The following is a 22,854-nucleotide window of genomic DNA, read 5'->3' as shown; positions in this document are numbered from 1 at the left end:
GCATGAGGCACTGGGTTAGATCCTCAGCACCACATAAAAATAAATAAAGATATTGTGTCCACCTAAAAAAAAAACAAAAAAAAATTATTTAAAAAAATATTTAGGATCATGGTTAAATAATATGTAATTCTAGCTAATTTTTCAACAATATACATTCCCTTCCTTTAAAAAACCTTTCAGTAAATCCTTTCCCTACACAAGCAAAGTAAGTTATGATCACACATTGGAAATACAGAAGAAAACATCTGAAACAAAGAGCACAGGGCATGTCAGACTTTACTGGGCAAATTCTAGAAACCTTGGACATTTGAGTACAAATAATCATGAGATTTTTTCTCTTTTAAACTGCAGAAATTGTGGAGTGACTTTGAACTTCCCTCATGTCTTTACATACAAGACTTAAATTATAATTAGCTAAATCTCAAAATATCAAGCTAATTTTGAGCTCAAAATATTTAGTTTATATTGATGTGTCCCAGTGGTTAAATTTTATAAATAAACTAATTTACAGTAACCTACGTTTTAACCTATAAACTATTTTACAGTAACCTATTTTAAAAAAATCATTCATAATACTTTTAAGATAAGAAAATTGTGTAACTCACTGTAAACAACAAATGTTTTAGGCATTCCTATCCTCTTATCCCTAAACAACAGGTCCAAGACAGTAAAAATATTTTAATCCTTTTTGTAGGCATTACTTACTTAATCTATTTAGTATTACTCTAGGACAGGGATTTAAGCCAAGCTACAATGATTGTCATAAGAAATATTTGTGAGAATTTGGATATGAAAGACTGGTTAAAATTTGTAGGTAAATAGGAAAATGGTACATGTAAAAATCTGATTAACTACTTAGATATATCTTGAAAGTCATAAAAACCTCATAGAATCCATTATAGTGTGTTTTGGTCCTAGACCAGCAATTTTATAAATACCTTCTTGTTGAGTCTCAGACACTCTTGGAAGAATGTTGATTTATAATAAGAAATCTCATAAGAGACTTAATTATACAGACCATATAGCATATTTTAGGTAAAAAATTTTTTAATTTGTTAATTTTATTTTTTTGCTTTACTATCATAATCACAATTCCTTGAGAAATAAGCAATTAGTTCTTCTAGTATGCTTGAGTGAATTACCTTTATGAAAAAATAAACTATCAAACAATTCCTTGGAAAGAAAGGACTTAGAATAAAGTATTATTACTTGATTTAATTGTACAGTAGTCTCCCTTTATTCTCAGTTTTCCTTTTCATGGCTTGTAACCTGTGGTTAACCATGGGCTGAAATATATAGTACAGTACTGAAAGATGATACTTTGAGAATAAAAAAGACTATGTCATGTAATTTTTAAATAGTATGTTGTTATACTTGTGACTTAAAGACAACAGTAGAGGAGGAAAAGCTTATTTGAGGGTTCATGGTTTCAGAAGTTTTAGTCCATAGAAGGCCAGCTCCATTCCTTAGGGCTCAAGGTGAGGCAGAACATCATGGCAGAAGAGTATACCATAGGGATGCAGCTCACATGGTGATCAGGAAAGCAGAGAAACTCCAATCCAGATAGAAAATATATACCCCATAGCCACTCCCAATGAACCACTTCCTCCAGCCACACCCCATCTGCCTCCAGTTACCACTCAGTTAATCCCATCAGGGATTAATTCAATGATTAGGGTAAGGGTATGACCTAGTTATTTCTCCTCCAAACCTTCTTGCATTGTCTCACACATGAGCTTTGGGGGGACACCTCACATCCAAACCATCTCAGAAAATAGGATGTATCAGTATTTAAAATAGAAATAGACATATTCTTCAAATCTTCATGGTAGATTCTCCTTTCCTGAGAGATGGTAGGAAGACCTTTTTTGTTTTTCACTAAAACTACTTTTATTGTTTTCTTTCTATTTTAAAACCAGGATGGGGTGCTGTATTCAAAGCGGAACATGAGAGAACTAAAAGTGAAGGGGCAGGATTTTATGCCAGTTCTTGGTTTATAACCCTGGAAGAAGACAGTTGTATAGGAAAAAGACCCATAGCAACACAGCACTGAAAAACCAGAGAACTACACTGCTAGCATAGGATTCTGTGGTAGTGAATGGAAATGTGTGAGCCTTTCTAGGCCTTCCATAATTTTAATGGTAGCATGGAAGATATGCATATTCCCCAAACTCCACAGGATTAAAACAGTTAGGCTGAAATTCAGCACCACACAGCCCAGCTTCAAAACCTAAAGAGATAAAGGTACAGAGACAAAGGCACATTAAAGCCTCAGCTTTAATGATGGTCTTGCAAGGTCAGGTGTCTCGGTGAGCAGGCATACACAGAGCAGTTATAATCAGCATTTCATCTCCTAGTGTGCAAGGTTCCTCCCCTGTTTCCTCATTGGCTGAGTACTATGGGGTGCATAATCTCCCTGAACTCACCTAGGTTTTACTGCCTTCTATTGGGTTATTTAAAAAAAATTTACCTTTAGTTGTTCCCACCTCCCTTTGTTCTCTTATTGCAGGAAAGCCTTTCTGGAATTGGATACATTTTGGCACTTATGAAGTTTGTCCTTGTTGGTCAGGCCAGCCCTCTTTCCCCACCACCTCTTTGTCAAGGGGCTGTGAATCTCTAACACTCAGGTATTAACTGCTGATAACCATTTGTTCTATTTTCTCTTTGGTTGATTTCCTTACATGCTCACTAATATTACATGTAAGGCTAAATGCTGTCTTCTGAAAATGGACCACAGTACTTTTTCATTTCTTGAATATAGCAGCAGAATTTTGTAACCCATTGGGGCAGCTGTATCAAATATAATACAGAATACTTGGCTAATAAACCACTTAAATCTGTTTCCCACTGTTCTAGAGGTTAAGCTGTCCAAGATTAATGAGTGAGCATATTCAGTGTCTCACAAGGAGGAAGGAGTAAAGAAGCTCTGTGGGCATCATTTATAAACATCACTAATTTTGTTCATGAAAATTCTACCCTCACAACCCAGTCATCTCCCAAAGGCTCCATGTTTACACACAATCATATTGAGGATGAGGGTTCACTGTAAGAATTTGGTAGTAGACACAGAAACAATCTGTAACAGAGGTATGAGGTTTCAGAAGCTTTAGTGAATGAAAAGTTAGATTGCATCAGCTCAATGGTAGAGCATTTGCCTACCATGTGTGAGACCCAGGCTTCAATTTCCAGAACCTCTAAAAAATTTATATTCATGTATATAAATAATAGTAATACAGTGTGAAAATTTCCATATGAAAACTAAGTACATATGATTTAATAATGTAATGGGTAATGCCATTTATGTAAGTTTATGCACATGCTGGTATGCACGGGATATAAGGTCTTAATGTTGTTTAAACACTACAATTAAGCAATGTGCTTTTAAGTATAGATAGTACCATTACATTATTAAAGGGGTAAAACAATACCTTCTATACAGAGGGTGTTAAAGTTTTATTACTTTTTCTTTAATATTCACACAATATTCGGAATCAAATTATGTGCTTCAAGTAGAAGAATCAGGGAACAGTTTAAGTAGGATTTCAATATCGAGTGCTCATAGGGAGGCTGTAGGCTTGATTGCTCTATGGGATGTATTTCTCCCAATTCCGGTTTACAAATCATTTGCTATACTACAAGAACTCTTCATTTAAAAAGCTTATTCTCAAATAGACTTGTGAATAGTATGATAATAAGAAGAAATTATAGGATAGATGCTCTTTGATGAAAACAAAAGGATGTTCAAATAGCTACCTCCTAATTTATGTGTCAGGAGATCAGCCACTAAAACTTAAAATCCTCATCAAATTAATGGACAAAATATTTAATGTGCTTGTCTAGATGGCTGAAGTATAGGAATGTTAGTTATAATGAGGTTCCAAAGCACCAGGACAGAGCCAAGCAATAAGGAAGTACAGACAACAATCTGGATCTTTAACTCACTAACCAAGAGACGGAGCTTCAGCTCTTTAGGTTTCAGTAACAGTGTTGTGCCAACAAATCAAAAGATCCTGAGATAAACACCAACATGGAAGCCAATAGGCAGAGAGGGAAGATTAGATGCTTTCTATATGGATCTAGGAGTCCTCACTTCTTCTTCTTCTTAGAGAGAGAATTTTTTTAATATTTATTTTTTAGTTTTCAGAGGACACAACGTCTTTAGTTTTTTTGTATGTGGTGCTGAGTATCTAACCCAGCTCCCCGTGCATGCCAGGCGAGCGCGCTACCGCTTGAGCCACATCCCCAGCCTGAATCCTCACTTCTTAAAATAAAATTTCTGGTATTCCCTGCGTTAGGCAAATGTCTTTGTAGGGAATGAGAAAAATTATAGGAAAATTTATTCTGACCCAAAAGATGACCCAAAAGTGGCTATTTAAATTAGAAAAAAAAAATGATACATGACTATACTTATCAAACACAAGAAGTTGTAATTTGTAGAGGAAGAGTTCTAATTTTAGAGATGTTAATTTTTTATATATAAAATGAACTCCAATTTAGACTGAGGAGAAGACTAACATTGAAGAAAAGCCTATTAATAAACAATTACCTTTGCAGTTCCTCTATCCTACCTAGAGGGTATTATTGTGGCTCTCTTCTCTGGACTTCTCAACCAGATTCAAAAGGGACCTTTCAATACTAGGAATAATGAACTATGCACATAATTGTCTATTCAAGCAGGAATTATTCCACCAATATAAGCAATTAACCTGAATTAAGAAGTATTTTCATAGTTCCTTCCTCCCTCACTTTTTTTTTTCCTGAAAAACCCTCTTTTCCCTACTTCAGAAGTTTCTGTAGGCATAGATTACAGTGAAATTCTATTTTCTCAGTTCTCACTGCATGGAAAAGTGCCTCTGTTAACACTACTGACGGTTAGGATATATCCATTAAGTGTACTTTAATTAACACTAGAACATTTTCTTAGATTGCTATTTGGATTTATTATATAATTAGCAATATGAGGATAGAATTGAAATGTGTGTCAGGGAACAATTAGTCGCTTCTTTATGAAGCTTCCCCTTTGAGATATGAATACATGCAACAGGCATGTTTTCTGGGTTTATGTAGTTGGAATGCTAACTAAGATCATTTCCAATTAATTTCTATTTTCCTTACCTGTATTTTCTTGCTTAGATTGGAAAATTATTGGTACATTCTCCTTTCAGGAGTCAGGAGTGTCCCTGATGCTCTGAGGTATTGGACTTTGCCCATTTCAAGGCTTCTTGTACCCTGTTTTGGAAAGAGTTTGAGATGTGAGCTCCCTCCTCTATTACATCATGAAATACTCCTTTCAATACAGTTGTAACTATTTCTTGATGCAGATATATTCAGAATCACTTGAAGTGATTGTTTGGGGTTTGCTATATACTTAAATTGATAATTTTTATGTGTGGATTTTAATGTAAATACTTTTATTTTTATTTTTATTATTTTGTCAGAATGGTTGTAAGCATTTCTTTTCTTCAGTAACTAGAGACAAAGAATTGTAAATGCACCTAATATGCATAACATGGTCACACAGATAAGCATTGTGCATTGTGCCACTTATTACATGACTTTCAAATGGCCTACAAGACATATTATGGGTAACAAACCTGTATATTTTATCTGAACTTAGAACTCAGCTATGTTTTGTATATGAATATGAAATATTTTGTATAATTGCAACAATGTAAGGACTTAAGTCATGAGTAAAGATTAATGATACTGTTTATAGTGGTTATTGTTTGAAGATTTGTTCACTGAACTTGCCAGAACAACATATCTATATTGGTCTGCATCTATTGCCATTGTGAACTTATGCTTCTATACTTACATATTAAAATAGACATTATTATAATGTAAAAGAACTTCCTTTTATAGATATGCTGATTAATCTACTTTCCACTTTTACAAAGGAGAAATCAGTTAGTGTCCTAATAATGCCAAATTAGAAATCAATTCATAAAATCAATAACACAAAATTATCTCCATTAATTTCTTGTCTTTATCAGTTGATTGGATAGTCAGGGTTTGGATGATTTGGGTTAGACTTGTCTTCATTGAAAAGCTCAGGTTTACTATATTGGCCTCTCAACATCAGTTGAGCTGAGAAAATCTGAGGCATGTTTCTTTATTTGAAAACAGGAACAAAATACATAACTTAAATAAAAGTGCACAGTTGACCAAAACAAGTCACATGGCCAAGCCAAAAATAAAATTGTGGAGAAATACATTGTGCTATTTATGAAGCCAATGAAGGACAGAGGAAGAAGTCCACTATGAATAAGGTAGGGAAGTACCTGTGTCCTGTGGACTTGTGGTAGATGAATAGGATGAATATTTGCTGAAAACAATCTAAATACGACTGGTATTTTATTATTTTATTAAATTGAAGTATTAAATATGATCCTAGCACCCTTGACTTCCACTCAAGATAGTAGGATACTTTAACACAGAATTTTGATTTAGAACTCACCTAGAATATTCAAAGTATATCATATTCTAGATAACAAAGAGAATCTTAAATCTTTTTTTAAAAATTGGAATTTTAACAAGTATGTTCTCGGACGATGTGGGAGGTAGAAAAATATTCCTTAAATATGTTCACAACTAATCCTCAACACTTAAAATGTTACTACACAAGGCAAAATGGATTTTGCAGATATGACAAAGTTAAGTATGATTTTGAGAGGGCAAGGTTATTCGGATTATATGGATAGATCCAGTGTAATCACAAAGATCCTTGTAAGAAAGACACAGAGTGTCAGAGTTAGAGGAGATGTGACATGAAAACAAATGTCAAAATGATGTCTATGCTTCAAGAGCATGACATCCTGAGAAATTCAGATAGTCTCTAGAAGCTGGAGAGGACAAGGATGTGGGCTTTCCTTTAACTCCCAGAAGGAACAGTCCTGCCAAAACCTTGACTTTTAGTCAGCAAAATGATTTTGTACTTCTGAACTCCAGACATTTAGGATAATAAATATGAGTCGCTTTATATCTCCAAATGTGTGTAGTCTATTAGAGCATCAGTTAGATGCTAATATATACATAAGTCATTTACAAAACTTACATAAAACTACAACAAACCAAGTAAGGGTGGTCCTGACAAAGGAACAAACCAGTCAACAATAGAATAGAATACAATCCTGAAACAGATACATACAAACATGGCCATTTGACTTTTGGGAAAAAAAGCAAGAGAAATTTGGAAAACAAAGTAATTGGAGTAAAGATTATCTTTTCAACAAAGGGTCAAGGAATAGTTTATCATTGTGTGCGAAAAAGATAAAAAACCTTGTCCAAACTCTTATACAAATGAAAATTAATTCCAAATATATTATAGATGGAAAACAACACAAAACTAGTTGAGAATACTTTTAGGATGAAGACATCTTCATGACGTGGATTAGTATACATAGTCACAAAATACAGTGCACAAAAGAAAAAAGTAAAAAGTAAATCCGATGAAAGTTAAAATCATTTTTGTGGAAAATACAATATTAGGGAAAGGAAAAGCCTTCAATGGGAAAGTATATTTGAAAATACATATCTAATAAAAGACATTAACAACATATGAATAACATTTAAAGCTTTTTATTGAAGAATTATGAAACCCATGTAAAAGCGGGCAAAGAACTTGAACATAAACTTCTCCTAAAAGGAATAGAGAACAGTAAATAAGTGCAGAAAATTAGATTCAGCATTATTAACTCCTACAGAAAAGCAAATATTAGTCATAAGAGAAATACAAATCACAACCAAATTCGATACATCTGTATATCTATTAAGAACGCTAAATACAATGCAAAAACCAAAACCCCCAAATCTTAGAATACTAAATGTAGTTGTGGGTTTGGATCAATTGGAACTATTGTTCATTAACTGTAGGAATAAAAATCAATACTGCCACTCTGGAACAGAGTTTGAAAGTTTCTTACAAGATTAAATACATGCATAAAATCTTACCTAGCAATTATTCTCTTAAGTATTTATACAAAATAAAATTTATATTCACACAAAATGTTTAAACAAATGCTCATAGCATAAATATGATAGTAAACAAAACAAAACAAAAGCAACCGGAAAATATCCAAATGTCCTTCAGTAGGTGAATGGAATAACAAATGTTAGACCATCCATGTAATGGAATATTGTACATAAAACAAAAAGAACAAATTCACGATGCACTCAGAACTTAGGATGAATGCAGATACATATGAAAATGAAAGAAACAGATTTTGAAAAGAAACATATTTTGTTTAGAAAGATTCCAAATATATTTGGGCATTTTTTAAAAGGCAAAACTTTAATGATAGACAATGGATTAGTGGTTGCTAGAGTTTAAGTAAACTGTCTGGATGGATATGATTATAAGTTATGGTGAGGTAAGTTTGGAAGATGATGGAACTATCACTTCTATCTCAACCATTTACTCAGTTTTCCTGAACTGGGCCAATGAGCGAATTGGAAAAAAGAGGAACATAGAAATAGGGAAACCAGGACCTGGTGGTTCAGCTAGCTAACCTCTGTTGGTGGAAGGCTGACAATGAGAAAGCTCTGTGTGTTTATTTTATACAGTTGTACATCAAAGGGATTCATTGTGAGAAAGCTATTTTAACACAGAACCAAGGTCAAAAGTTTGAATAGCCCAATTACAGTCATCAGCTTGCACCCACAATTCTTTACCCTGAGGTGGCTAGCACCTAGACCTTCAATTATGAACTGGTAAACTCCATGGCAACCACAGAATTTCCCTCTAAACAGGGTGTCACCCGAAAACTGGGCACCTTTGCACAGAAAAATTAACAGCTTGTCTTTGTGTAGTTCAAAGCAATGATTCATTCACTACTCCCAACATGGAACTCTTCATGAACTTCTTTTGTGTGTGTGTGGTAGTTATACAAATATTTTAAAATTAAGAGAACAAGGGACAGGCATTCCCTAAAATAGTCTCCAGAGACTCAGATTCAAGGTGTTCACATCTTTGTGAGTTCACCCTCCTTGAATGGGAGATGGCCTAGAAAATTGCTTCCAACCAATGGAAGATAGCAAAGGTTGTCATTTCCATGATTATGTTATTTAAGATCAAGACTTGCTTTTGATATAATGCTCTTTTTCTGAATGTTGTAGCAAATCAGTGAGGTACATCTAGTAATAAAATGGGACAGCTTCTGAGCAGTAGCCAACTAGGAATGGAAGTCTACATACAATAGGCAATGAGGAACTGAAATTCTAACAACAACACAAGCTTGAAAGTGGATTCTGCCCTAGCTAGGCCTAAAAATGAGGCCCCAGCACTAACCTATTCCTTCATGGAAGCCTTATAAAGTCCTAAAAAAAGGACTGTACAGTAGATTTTTGAACTCTTAGAAACTGTGAAACAAGACATAAAGTTCATAGGGATTTGTGACACAGAAAAATCATAAAGAACTGGTCACCAAAAGAAGAAAAGAGAAATTAAAAAAAAAAAAAAAAAAAAACTAAAAAAAAAAGTCATGACACCTTTTGTAAGTTTATGTAAACATTTTTATTATGGTAAAGATATCACAAATTACATATACAGGTTTTATAAATATATAATTGCACATTATAAATTGTATTGCATGTATATATGTATATACATACATATGTCATTTTACTATTTTAAGTGTTTAATTCTATGGTATTATTATATGCACAATTCAGTACACTCATTACTAAAATCTACATCTACATTTTCTTCACTTCAAACAGAAACTCTGTAATAATTACATAGCAATTCCACTTTTCTTTTCTTCACAGTAGACAACCTTTTATCTACTTATATTCCTATAAATTTACCTATTTTAGATATTTCATATAAGCAAAAATCACACAATAATTGTCACTTTGTTCCTACCTTATTTTACTTAGCATAATGTTATGAAGGTTCATACTTGCTGTACCATGTATCAAAATTTCATTTATTTTTATGGTGAAATAATATCTTATTGTATTTATACACCAAATTTTGTTTATATATTCATCAGTTAATGGACACTTGATTTTCCCCAGTTTTTGGCTATTTAGAATAATGATTTAATGAGTGCGGACATCAAATATCAATTTGAGTCTCTGTTTTCAATTAGTTTGGTTATAAATATAGTTAGGAGTAAGACTTTTGAATCAAATGGTAATTCTATGTTTAGCTTTTAAGAACTGACAATGGCTGCAATATTTTTTATTTCACTAGCAATGCATAAGAGCTTCAATTTCTCCATATTTTACCAACTCTTTCTCTTTATGTATCTTTTTTATAGCCATTCTAGTATGTGTAAACTATCTCATTCTGATTTTGATTTACTTTTCTCCAAATTACTAATGTTGTTGAGCAATTTTCACATGCTTATTGGCCATTTGAATATCTTCTTTAAAGAATTTGTATTTAAGTCATTGTCCATTCCTTATTCTCAATGGTTGTCTTTTTGTTGCTGAAATGCAATATTTTTTATATTCTAGATAATAAAATCATCAGATATATGATTTGCAAATATTTTGTCCCATTCTGGAGGATTTTTTTTAATCTTCTTGATGTCTTTGATGTACAAAATATATACGTTTTGATGAGATTTAATTCATCTATTTTGTTTGATATTTCTTATGATCTTGCTGTATCTGAAACTTCATTGCCAAACTAAGTTCAGAAAAATTTATCCTTTTGTTTTTTTTGTGACTTGAATGATTCTTGCTTGTACATTTAATCATTTATGCAATTTGATTTAAATTTTGCAAATTTCGTGAGCAACAGGTCCAATTTCATTCTGTTACAATGAAAATATCCGGCTATCCTAGCATCAACTGTTGAAAAAAAATCTTTCTTTCATTACTGAAGGCATTAAGCCTTCATATTAAATATTGATTGGACACAAATGTATTGGTTTATTTCTGGACTATCTATTTGATTTCAATGATTTCAATCATTCCACATGTTTAGCCTTAAACAATTACTATAACTTTTTAGTAAGCTGTGAAATCTGCAAGTGTGAGTCCTTCAAATTTTTCTTTTTCAGGTTGCTTTGGATATTTTTGATTCTTTAAAGTTTTACATCCATTTAAAAATATTTTGAAAGAATAAGTTGGACTTGTACTTCTACTTTAGGTATTAGTGATATCTTAACAATGTCAAGTCTTCCTATTCATCAACAACATGGCATGCTTCTACATATATTTAGTTTATATATATATATATATATATATATATATATGTGTGTGTGTGTGTGTGTGTGTGTGTGTGTGTGTGTGTATTTGTAGGTGGACACAATATCTTTATTTTATTTTTATGTGGTGCTGAGGATCAACCCAGTGCCTCATGCATGCCAGACAACCGCTCTACCACTGAGTCCCAGACCCAGCCCCTATTTAGTTTCTTTTTCTATATTTCAGCAAATGTTCTGGAAGTGTCAGGGTACAATTTCTTTTGCCTTTTTGACTAAACTTTTTCCTGGATAATTTATTCCCTTAGATACTATTGTTACTGAAATCATGTTATTATATTTTAAGATTATATATTAGATTGTTCATTGTTGGCATATAGAAACACTTGCTATTTGTGAGTATTCTTCTTAAACCCTTTAACTTTGCTGAATCCATAAATTAACAGTGATAGCTTTCAAAAAGATTTAAAAAGTCAATACAAACAATTATACTCACATAAAACCTGTTTTATTGTTTCCTCTACCAATCTTATTATTATCATAAATCATACCATCAAATATTTTGTGCTCAAATTCCACAAACTTTTAATTATATTTTGTGCAGTTCTCTTTTAAACCACATAGGTATTAAAATGCAGTCACAAAATAAATTTACAAATTTCTAACTTTTATATTTGGCCATATATGAATTTACATTTACCAGAGATACTTATTTTTTATGCACCTTCAAGTTGCTTTCCAATGTCCTTTAATTTCAAACGGAAATATTGTTTTCTGATTTCCCCTGTGACAAATCTAGTTGTAATTAACTCCCTCAGCTGGACTATCAATAATTTCTCCTTATTTATGAAGGGTAGTTTTTCTGGATGTAGAATTATTGGTTGACATTTTTTCTTTTAATAACTTAAATGTGTCGTCTCATAATCTATTCTTCATAATTTCTGATAAGAAATTTACAGCTTATTTCATTATATTCCACTGCCATTAAGATTCTCTCTTTTCTATTGTTTTAGATGACTTTATTATAATTGTTGGATGCCATTGTTCTTAGATTTATAGATTCATATCTTTAATCAAATGTGGGACACTTGTAATTTAAATACATTTTAAAAAATATTTTCTTTTCTTTTTTCTCTATTTTTCACCTAAGACTTTAATAATGCTTGTTGTTTGACAGTTCACTTAGACTCTATTTAGTGTTTTTTAGTTTTTCTTTTCCTATTTTCTTCTGAAACTCAAAATTTTCAATTGTGCTACTTTCTATCTTCAAATTACTTGATTCTTTCTTCTGCTTCTGTAGATCTACTGTTGAAAACTTATACTAAATTTTTTTATTTCAATTATTACACTTTTGTCTCCAGAACTTTTTTTATTTTATAATTTGGGTCTATTTATTGAAATTCTCCTTTAACTTATACATCATTATTTCTAATTTCCAGTAGTTCCTTTTTGTGATTTCACGTAGTATTTCAAACATACTGAATACACTTGCTTTAAAGTATTTTTCAAGAATGTCTGATGTTTTGGCTTCCTGGTTCACAGGAAACATTGGTCAAAAACATTTATTTATTTCTTGTGAATCAGTCACACTTCCCTGATTCCTTTTATACTTTGTGATTGTTATTGTTGTTGGAAAGTGAACATTTGAGTATGATAATGTAGTAAGGCTGGAAATTATTATCTTTTCCAAGGTTTTTTTAAAGTTTTTTAATTGGAAAGTTATAATGCTCCATTTTTTTAGAGATTTTTCCTAAACTAGTTTTTCTTGTGAGTTGTCACTGAAGTGTGGTTTCAGTTCATGTTTAGGTGTTGCTTTGACAGATATTTCCTTGAATGAGAAATAGTAAAAAGAACAAAAATGTAAACCCAAACCACAATGATGACAAAAAGAAGAAGAAGAAGGAGGAGGAGGAGGAGGAGGAGGAGGAGGAGGAGGAAGAGGAGGAGGGGAAAAAGGAATGGGAGGAGGAGGAAGAGAAACTCCTTTCCCAGTCACTTCATATTGTCTGCTCTGGGATTCTCTACTTTCAGTGAGCCATGCAATTAATATAGGTATTAGTCCAAAACAAAGGCTTGTGGTATTCTGTGGTCTTCAGGTCTTGTATGAACATGCATATTGTTGTGGTGATGTATTTGGTTTTCTAAATTCCTCACACCATTTAGCATTTTTGTAGGGGGTGCAATGGGATTGACTGTCCTCATTTCTGCAGGAATCTTCTCATACTTTTCCTCTGGATTTCTTTTCTTTTGTTTTCTTGGGGGTTTTTTTGTTTGTTTGTTTTTGTTTTTGTTTTTTTTTTTCCTTTGTCAGTGGGAATTGAACCCAGGAGTACTTAAGCACTAAGCCACATCCTCAGCCATTTTTTATATTTTATTTAGAAACAGGATCTCACTACTGAGTTGCTTAGGGCCTCACTAAATTTTTGAGGCTGGCTTTGAACTCACAGTTTTCCTGCCTCAGGCTGCAGAGCCACTGGGATTATAGGCATGCACCACCATTCATGGCTCCTTCTGGATCTTAATTGGGTTAGTGTAGATTTTCATTTTACTTTTTTCTCTTGGCATTGGAGACTTGCGAATTTGCCTTGCATTATTCCTTAATCATTAGTGATCCTTTCTGTCATGATGCCAAGTTGAATAAAACCAAACTGAACTTGAATCAGTCCTTTAGGTAGCCCCCAAACAAGTTATTACAAAAATACACAATAACTAGAGAATAAGGTCTATTTCTGCTCCCTTCAAAAGCAGAGGTCAGGATCATGAACTAGGAATTCAGTCTGTGTCAATCTCAAAAATGTCACCATGGTTTGTTGCTATAATTCTTTGATTATTTTCTAAACATTTGTTCTTGACAGTTTCTATGTTTTTGTGTTTTTTTCATGTTGGCCTGGTGGACAAGATTTTGGCCTTGCCTACTATACTGTTTGCTCAGATGTCACTCCTTGTCTTAATTTCTTTCCTCCTCCTCCTCTTCTTCTTTGTATTATATTATTATTATTATTACTACACACAAAAAATTCCTGAGGATAGATACTTTATAAGGCAAAGAAATGTAGTAAATTCATCATTCTGAAATTCCAGGGGCATGGAATTCCACTAGCATCAATTTATGGGGAGGACCTCCAGGTGGACAACATCACAGAGTGAGAGCACCTGTGAGAGAGAGGTGGCATAGCGAGAGAGGTGGCAAGGGAGACATCTGAGGAAGCTAACACACTGTTGTTAGGTAACTTATTCACTCTCATGAGACCTACTATTGTCTCAAAAGCTAGCCTGATCATTCAACATAAATATACATCTGTATGTAAAGGTGGAGCTCTCATAATCCCAAATATCTTCACGGCGCCACCATCTCTGTATCATTACATTGAAAAATTAAGCCTCAATATGAGTCTCATAAGGAAAAACAACATGTCACACCATACTGCTCTCCAACGTATTATTTTAATATTATTTAAGGACAAAACAGCAATATCATACATCAGTGTTCATTTACTTGGAAACATTTTTACGTTTTTATGACCAAAAGGTGAATGTAACAAGCTATGACGTTTAATACTGTCTTACTTTCTCCTACACGTGTACTCCCAATTCTTTACACCTTCCTATCCTGTCACTAAAAATAATCTATTTTTTTTTTTTACAAATTGAATAAAATGACAAATATTATTAACTTTTATTATATCTGTGTATATGATTACTATATCATTTGTCATTAGGCTTAACTCAGCAATTACTGACAAATATATACCTATTCATTTTATGCAAAGTGCTATGAATTGTTTTTGATACATATGGAAGATAATTTTGAATATGTCATTTAAAACTTTTTAGGATGACTAAATACATTAAGATCAGCTATATCTTTATTTAGAAAATATTGTTCATAGGATAAGCATGCATTTTATTTAATTTGGATATTTCCACCTATCTATTCTACCAAAAATAAGTTTTGTTTTTAATCCTATTTTTGAACAAAACAAGAAAAAGAAAGAAAGATGGTGAGCTCTTTTACTGCAAAGCACTCAGTTCTTCACTGCTAAAAGTATCAAAGGGGCAGGTGTCATAGCATGATTTCAATAGGAAAAATAAAAATAGATCCTAAGCCTTTGTGACAGATGTCAAGCATGCTGACAACTCTTAAAAGAAAAATCATTTTCCTGATCCTGTGCAAGGAGACAGCTTGTAAGATTAAAGATGTATCTCTTTATCTATGTTTTTGGCAGATCATTTCCACTGAATAGAGCATGAAAGGTACTTCAGATGGAGAAAAGGACTCCAGGAATTTTCATCATCTCAACAACACAAAAGATATAATGAAAAGTCAGAAAGTAAAGAAATACATAAAATAAGAACAAAACCTAAGTTGGCCAGTATTTTCCATATGACTTTAAGCCCAAATATCACTATGACAAAATATTTTTGGCTTAAAATTTCTTAAAATTCTGCAATGGTAAAGAAATAAGCCATCAAACTTTGAGTGGTATATAATAAATGCCTCACAAATAATTATCATAGGGATGCACAAATAAATTGACTTGATACTTCTATCAATATTTGTTTATAGTGAAGGACTCACTTTAATTTACCTTGTCATTCAAATGTCATTTCTATTTGTGGAAATTTTATTAAATTGTAAATACATAATTGTAATTAATTTTAATTTGCAAATAATATTGTAGATATTTACCACTAATAATTTAAACTATCAGATAAATATTAAAGTTGATACTATGTTCTAACTCCTAATTCCAGACTTTGCTTTCTCTCTCTCTCTCTCTCTCTCTCTCTCTCTCTCTATATATATATATATATATATATATATATATATATATTCTTTCTATTTATACAAATATGTAGGTATCAAAAAATACATATTTGGAAAGTAATATAGGGTAATGGATTGTTTGCTATGATGTTTTAAAGTTTTTAAATTTTACCTATAAAAGACCACTCCAATTTAAACTAATACCAGAATCAATAATTCCCCAATCATTATTTGATCCCCAACTATCATAAATAGGTAAAAGGTTTTGAAGAAAGGCCTATAAAATCTAAAACAAAACAAAACATACTTTATAAAAATATAGTATATATCATAATATCTACTTGGAGTTAAACTATGCCTAATGGTATGTAAAATAATCATTATTTCTCAATCACAGAAACCTTAATGACTGACATATAAAAAATCCATCCCTTAATAAAAATTATCAACCACTCATCCTTTGACTTCCAGCCTCATCAAATACTTCAACATGGTAAGCTTTGGTTTTGTATTAGCATATGTCCAGCTTCACAAATCACTACCAGACTATGCCAGGACATGCACTGTGTAGCAGACACAATAACTATAGTCTCATCTCTCAGTTGCACTTGGTCAGATGAAAATTATGGCTGAATTATCAGATATCTTAATGCAAACAGAGCTTAAGATATTGTTCATCTGATAATTTTTTTCCTGCAGATAGAGGTCTTTATTATGGTTCTTATGCTATTCTAGAAACCTGGAAATTAGGATTGTTTTATTATTTTTAGTAGTAGCTGCAATTTTCATATGTTATATTTTACCAGGAGGACAAATACCTTTCTGGGGAGCAACTGTCACCTCTAATCTTCTCTTATCTCTTCATTATATTGGTATTAATTTAGTAGAATGGATTTTAGAAAGATTTTAACTTATAAATCCACTTTAACATTATTGTTTTCTTTCTTTTCATTCTACCATTCATTATTTCAAGTCTTGTAATAATCCACCTTCTATTCCTTCTTGAAACAGGATCAAATAACTAATTAGGAAAAACCTGACTCAGATAAAAATCCCATTTCACTATTATTACACAATTAAACATATTATATCTTAACATTACTAATTCTAGTCTTATCTTCCAATGAACTTCTAGGATCCCCAGAATACTGTACACCTCCAAAACCCCTTAATATGCCTCCCCATATTAAGCCACAATGGTGTTTCCTATTTGCTTATGCAATTTTATTATCTATTTCCAATAAGTCAGAAATGTGTCTGTCCTGGTGCTTTGGAACCTCATTATAACTAACATTCCTATACTTCAGCCATCTAGACAAGGAAGTTAAATATTTTGTCCATTAATTTGATGAGGATTTTAAGTTTTAGTGGCTGATATCCTGACACATAAATTAGGAGGCAGCTATTTGAACATCCTTTTGTTTTCATCAAAGAGCATCTATCCTATAATTTCTTCTTATTATCATACTTATACTATTCAAATATAGTCTATTTGAGAATAAGCTTTTTTTAAATGAAGAGTTTTATATATATATATATATATATATATATATATATATATATATATATATATATATATAGCAAAAGATTTGTAAACCGGAATTGGGAGAAATACATCCCATAGAGCAATCAAGGAAGAAGCCTACAGCCTCCCTATGAGCACTCGACATTGAAATTCTATTTAAACTGTTCCTGATTCTTCTACTTGAAGCACATAATTTGATTCCAAGTATTGTGTGAATATTAAAGAAAAAGTAATAAAACTTCAACACCCTCTGTATAGAAGGTATTGTTTTACCCCTTTAATAATGTAATGGTACTATCTATACTTAAATGCACATTGCTTAATTGTAGTGTTTAAACAACATTAAGACCTCTATCCCATGCATACAAGCATGTGCATAAACTTACATAAATGGCATTACCCACTACCTTATTAAATCATATGTACTTAGTTTTCATATGGAAATTTTCACACTGTATTACTATTACTTATAAATAATATAATTTTTTTAGAGTTGCTGGAAATTGAATCCTGGGCCTCACACATGGTAGGCAAATGCTCTACCATTGAGCTGATTCAGTCTAACTTTTCATTCATCTGCCCATTTCTCCTGAGTATCTGGGATTACAGGTGTTCACAACCATGTTTATCAGGACATAATATTATTAATCAGACATGTTAAACTAAATAAAATCAATTCTCATTAATATGCTGATCATCAACCTCAATGAAACCAGCACCCAGCTTGGAAGTGTCCATCTTCTCACTCTAGGCCCATGACTGAAACTATGCCTGGCATATGGTTCTACCTTCATAGCCATTATATGTAAGATCCTCCACTTGTTCCAATTAAATAAAACATTTCAGTGGATCTAATTACTAATTAGCCCATGATCACACATAAACAAATGATGTCATGCATTTGGTATTTTATATTTCGGGGATGCTGTGACTTAGCATAGTGTCAAAGCATTGCTATAATTGATTATCCTGTAGGTAAGCTTTGAGTATTCTATTTGTATATAAACAATAGGTTCGTTCCCATTTGATGAAGAGTAAAATGGTACACCACACACCTACATAAGACAACATGTGTATCTACAATCATGCATGTACAAGCATGCATACACTTATTACATGAATGGTTAATTCTGCAAATCCTTCACCCTTCCATTCCTCAGTTCTCTAAATCTATACATTAATAGCAATGTTTCCATACTCAACTACAATTACACACTCTTTCATAGTATACACACTAGGGAGCAATCAGAGATTATTTATCTGGGTCTCTAATGGTAATTGTATGGTAATTAGTAATTATAAATCTCTTTGCTATTGCAAATACTGCTACTCTCAACATACTTGTATATAGCTCCTTGCTTGCTGAATGTTTCTGTAAATGTAGGACAGGACAATTATAATTTTTTGGGAACTAGAATGATGCATTTCAAATTTTTAAATTTCTATTATTTTATATAAATTTTAAATGTCTTTCATTTTATTAGTATTACTATTTTATCACAGACACTCCAAGACTCCCTTTACATACCATAACTTTTAAAAATAAATATATTTTCAGATATGAAGATGGAACATAAATAAAGTATGTTCATTCCAAACTTTCCTTCTCATATTTTCTTCTAAAATAAATTCTTGATCTCTAGTACCTTTTCTAAACTTTTCCTCATTTGCTAGTACATTTTCTCTTTTCTATTCAACTGCAGTATATACTTTGTTTAGATTCAATTTAAGATTTCCAGCTGATCTGAGGTTATATGTCCCATAATAGCATAATCTATTCTCAGGAGTCATTTGTCCAAGTGTGTACATCCTGACTTCCTATAAATGCCAGGCATAGTACTTAGCAGATGATCAGTATATATACATTAATACAACATAAAACATACATGTTAAACCAAAGGCATCTTTTGAAAGCCAAAATCTTTTTGCAGTGTAAGTTTTCATAAGACCTGCTAATATAACGTAAATTCCTGGAGGTATTTAAAAATGAAAGACAAAAGGACTCATCTCCAAACTGCCAAAACTCTGTCACTAGGTTCACTTAATGACATTTTATTTTAAATTGACATATGACAATTGAATATGTTCATAGGATACAGTGTAATATTTAGTTAATGTGAACACACTTTGTAATGCTCAAATCTAGGTGGTCAGCATATCTATCACCCCAACATTTATAATTTCTTTGTGGTAAGGATTTGATTTGACCTCCAGAAAGACATGGGAATAACTTAAAATAGCTCTGATAGACATTACATTTAAAAATAATAATAAATAAAAGAAAAAAAAACATTTGCTGGAGAATCCAAAACCATTGGTACTTTTGCAAAACTACACTGAAAGTATTTCACAATATAGTAATTAAATATTCTTATAAAATTTTGTGGAAAAGACAATATTCAATTTATTACCATGAATGCCAGGAAATATATTTTAGATTCCATTTTCTCTTTTTGCAATTGAAATCCATTATTTCCTATCCAAATGCTAGAATGCTAGTGGGGACTTAGGGAAAAGTCACTTCCTACTCTATGCATTTTGAATTTGAAAAATGCTCAATTCCCCCACCACTGATGAGCTCAATATGGTCCCTTTATTCTTTCCAAAAGCAATAATTCCCTATGCTACTCTTTTAACCTTTTCAGAATCACATATACACAATGTACAGCAAAGTAAACACCATAAAACCTTTCAAAGGAATTTAGCCTCTGTGAGTTGCACACCGTCATCTTAAAATTCAACTATCATATTTGCTTTGGTTTTAGCTGCAGTGACCGCTATTAAGTTTTTAACTTATTGAAAGTGAAATGGACATTCCCAATACACAGTTGCTTCCTCCACTTAGAAGCACAGAATATAATGATTAGAAATAAGGAATTGTGGTGAAATAGAAAATTGAAAAGTGGTATTTGAAAAGCCACATTTATATCCCATCTGATTCAAATGTATGATATGTCAAGGTCATTGTACTGTCATGTGTAACTAACACAAATAAACAATTTTAAAAAATAAATTCTTAAAATGTATTCTATTTTAAAAAAGGGTGGGGCACTGACATTTCCTTACTCATTGGCAATGGAAATATTTATCAATGCTCTCTTAAAACATCAAAAGAATAAGTATGTTTATTGGGAGAAGCACCATATTAGACTTGGATTTTTACATGTTCAGATTTTTAACCCTTCTGAGAAAAGAAATTTCTTACACATTAACTGAATCTTAACTATCTTTGTGTTTTCATTACTTAAAAAAAAACCAATTGTACCTTTTAATCCTTCAGTGAGTCTTATGGTCTGAATTCTATACTGCTCACATTGAAGTCCTAACCTCCAGTATCTCATAATATGAGTATAACTGGAGATAGGGTTTTTTAGTAAAGAGATAATTAAATAAAAATGAAGATATTAGAAATCACCTATAGCTGCTGTCCCTATAAAAGGAGGATACTGGGACACAAGCAGGCACAGAGGAAAGACCACGTGAAGACGGCAGGAACAGACAGCCAACTACTGGTCAAGGAAGATGACTCAGAATAAACTAGGCCAACTGACACTTTGATATCAGACTTACAGCCTCCAGAACTCTGAGAAAATAAATCTTTGTTGGATAAGTTGCCCAATCTGTGATATTTGTGATGCCAGTCCTAGCAAGCAGATACAGTATGAAACCTTAAAATGATGGTAAAAATCAAGCATTCAACAGATGGAACAGAATAGTATAAGGGAAGAATGATGTTACATGAAATGAATTTTTAAAAAAATGAATCTCAGTCCTATGATACTCAAAGAACTTTGTTAAATACTGTAACTAAGAGATACAAAATTTCCTGGAACGTGACATAATTTTGCAGAAAATAAATAAATAAATAAATGTAATAATAGACCATATGTCATTTTATAGTGAAATTTTTTCTACATATGGTATAAATTCATATAGTGATCATTTATAGTATAGACTGTCTATGTTTTATACTTACATAATACAAGATGAAGACAACATGAAAACTAGTCAAAATTAATGAAAATAATTTAAAAATAGTGGGGAAATTGCATATTGCATTATTTTCCACAGAATCTTTTTAATTTTGAAATTTTTTCTTTACATTATTTTGTCATTAAAAAGTCTTTTCTGCTCTTTTTTTTGCACTAAACATGCATTGTATTGACTATGAAGTATGTCCATTTATAAATAGAATTGAGAAATTTAAAGAGAATTTTAACATTTTTCATCCTGAAAAGTTATTTGTGCACACAAATTATCTGTAGAAACATTCCATTTTCCCTCTAGTTTTTATGAGTGAACCATCTTAGTTTCTGCCTAGGAAAGTCTGTTCACCTGTTTACTACAACCTATATATTTGCTTCAACATGACAGAATTTGGGCAGTTACCCTTTACTTCTGTAACATCAGATTGTTCCTCTGTATGAGATCATTCCTATCAAAATAAACTATATAAATTCTTACCTTGGAAAGAACAGCATACCAATAAAAAAAATTGTCCTTTCACTTCAACTCTCTCCATGTTTGTTTTTTCAATAAATGTTTACAAATAGCTTTCCATTGCATTTATTTGGCTCTCACTGGATCTTAGACCTATTATAATCAAGCTTTTGTTTCCAATAAGGTAGTAGGTCATTTTTTTTTTTACCTATTCACCTTGACTAGACAGACTTTTCCTTAGATAAGCATTTATTCAGCATTCATAACATGCAAGATAACACTATGGTCCTGTGTGGTGGTACACTCCTATAATCTCAATGACTTGGGAGGCTGAAGTAGAAGGATCACAAATTTGAGATTGGCCTCAGCAACTTAAGAAACTGAGCAACTTAGTGAGACATGGATCAAATTCAAAAGGGCTGGGGATGTGGTTCAATGGCTGTGTGCACCTGGGTTCGATCTCCAGTACCCAGTATACACACTCTCTCGTGACAACATCATGGGCAATGGTGATACACAATGAACATATATCCTCATGAAATGTCAAAGTCTGTTTTCTGTTGTTTTTTGCAGAATATATGAGACTGAATAATTTGTTTTTAAAAAGATTTATTGAACTTATGTTGTTGGAAGTTCAAGAACATACCAACAGCATCTCATGTGTGCCAGACAGATGGAGGTAAATACCAGGTGATTCTTAAGAACTCACACTTGTGGTAACCAATCTAGTTTTGTGACAGTAAGAACTCACTCCTGTGAAGGAACCATTAATCAAGGAACCTAACCCCCTCTTCAAGTTCCCAATACCTCTCAACTCTGCCACATGGGACCAAAGTTCAACATAAATTTTGGTGAAGACAAGTCATACTGAAACCATAGCAAGAGAAATAGTTGTCTTTTCATCAATACTATCAGAAATTAGCAGGAAAAAATGAAGGCCATAGATTCTGCAACTTGCAATATAC

The sequence above is a fragment of the Marmota flaviventris genome, chromosome 8 (assembly GCF_047511675.1).
Source record: "Marmota flaviventris isolate mMarFla1 chromosome 8, mMarFla1.hap1, whole genome shotgun sequence".
NCBI lineage: Eukaryota > Metazoa > Chordata > Mammalia > Rodentia > Sciuridae > Marmota > Marmota flaviventris.
Note: the sequence above shows the minus strand (reverse complement) of the source record.